Source organism: Pinus tabuliformis, chromosome 6, assembly GCF_031772625.1.
Source record: "Pinus tabuliformis cultivar Carrire ecotype Pingquan chromosome 6, CPIR1, whole genome shotgun sequence".
Classification (NCBI taxonomy): domain Eukaryota; kingdom Viridiplantae; phylum Streptophyta; class Pinopsida; order Pinales; family Pinaceae; genus Pinus; species Pinus tabuliformis.
The window spans coordinates 533,681,965-533,684,268 of record NC_142292.1 but is presented as its reverse complement, the minus strand read 5'-3'; positions in this window follow the sequence as shown (position 1 = coordinate 533,684,268).

Here is a 2,304-nt window from a genome sequence, read left to right as displayed (position 1 = left end):
TTCTTCTTATTATTATATCAAATGTTCAACAGAGAGAGAGAGAGAGAGAGAGAGAGTATAGTAATACAAAGTCAAAGACAAAATTGAATTTCCAAATCACTGTCCAAAACAACCCTATCAAATCTGCAACGTTGCTCTCATCCAACAATAGTCAAATCAACCCTAACCAAAAATTCAACAACAACCAAATTCTGGTCAAATACTTCCAAAAGAGCTTGGTCAAAGGAGAGAGGAACTCGCCCTCTCTTGATAGTCAAAGTCAACCCAAAAGAATCTGCAGTCAAATTTGGTCCTCCTAAAGATAGGCCTGTGGTCAACACAGGTTAAATTGCCCATATCACCTTAGTTCTTGTGCCAATACATGCAGCTTGTTGAGATAGAGATTCTCTCAGAAAATAAAAGTCAAAAGATGGCCAAAAAGTCAAAGTAAAGAATCATCAAACCTTGGTCAAACTGCTACGAACCAATTAGATGAGGAGAGAGAAGGATGTGTGAGTTGATGAAGTGCCAAATGATGTTTGAGGTCATCCTTATTTATACAAGTTGTTGAGGGTCAAAAGACATGTATGTTGGGCTTCATGAGCCTACATGATGATGTGGTCAACCTTGACAATTTACACGTGTGGGCTTGACCTCCAAAACATATTTCCAAAGTGGAATTTGGCCCTAGTTGCTAATTTTAACGCTCCCTCTCAACTAGGGATAATTCCACTAGCGAGTATCTGACCATCGATCATCATGCCATATTGTCATCATGTACCATCTCTGCATCTCATATCAACTCTACTGAAAATTGATATGAATAATGAATAAGAATCAATCGAGAGTGAGTCACAAGACCTTGCCACTCTCCCTTGCCACTCTCCACTTGTTAGAGGTCATTTTGGCACATCTGGTCAATAGGCCTGCAAACTGGATCAATCAACATCCTTGAAAATTTTGTCATAATCCCTTCATAAAGCCCAAAGAATCACTTCTCCAAAAAGTCTTAGCTTCTGGGAAAAATTGCTTAAAAACATTGTTTTTAGCTGCAACGCACATTTCATTCTTGGCCACCTATGTTCAATGCATGTTGCATGCTTTTTCACCAGCGTTGGTCAGCACATGTTGCTCCCTTCTGCATGTGCTTTGATTCTAGAAATTTAGGAAAATTAAAAAATGTCTCTGAAGCTTCCTCTTCTAGAAGCTTCCAAAGTAGTTTAACTATTTACCATGGATAAATATCTTGAATTCTTATCTGATCCTATCTTGGAGACCTTATCTCTTATCCCTTTAGCTCATTCTCCCATCATATTTTTGAAGAATCTAGGGCAAAGTAGTGTAGTGTAATTCTTTATTACTTGATAACAATTTGTGGAGTCTTTTTACTTTTCTTGTTAGCTTATTCCTCCTCTTATTATTATTAGTGCATATGTGTGTACTTCATCAAATTGCTACCAAACATAAAGACTAGAACACAAGATGTTGGCTTTCTGTCAGGGCCAAAACCTCTCTACTCTTGAGAGGAAACACCCTTTAGTGAATTTATCTTATTGAAGCTTCTATTGATCAATGCCAAACCCTAGACCCCAGAATAATAGATCCTCCAAGCACAAGTCAAGACCTTACTCCTTTCTGCATCATATTCCCCAACACTTCTTCTTGTACTTCTTCTCGCACTTTGTTTCCCAACACTTCGTCCTCCTTCTTCCGACACTTTGTTCTTCTTTCAACTTGTTAGTAACCTTGTTGTACTTTCTTTAGAGAAGATGCCTTTAATGAGACCCTTTTCATATGTTGATTCTTTTCTCGTCTTCACCAATCAATGAACTTGTAGGACTGCAATAGGAGGGCTATTATGACAGTAGGGACAAATTCTTTACCTTCACAGTGTGGCTGTTTTCTCCATCGTGTAGACCTCCTCCTTCTTCGTTTGTGAGAGAACCTTCTACGCTTGAGTGAGGGGCCTTATAGGCATGCTTAGATTGCCCAACCAAAGATATTATGTGACTGTAAATATAGTGCTGTTGTGACTATAGGAAGAGGTATGTTTATCGCAAGTCTGACTATTTTCTACCCTAGAAAACAATCCCTTAAACTTTGGTCTAGTATCTTCCTTGTACGATGCACTATAGGCTCCTTCTCTTTTCCTTTTATTACCCTTTCACTTACTTCTATTCTGCACTAATTTCAGAGATGAGTTACGCTTTCTTGGAGGGTGAAATGACTCTTATATATAGGAGTTTGCTCCTTCTTTTAGGCTGACTTGAGGACTTCTTTTATGCTTCAGATTTCTTCTTTCAGGGATGTCGTTGCTTGGAGGAT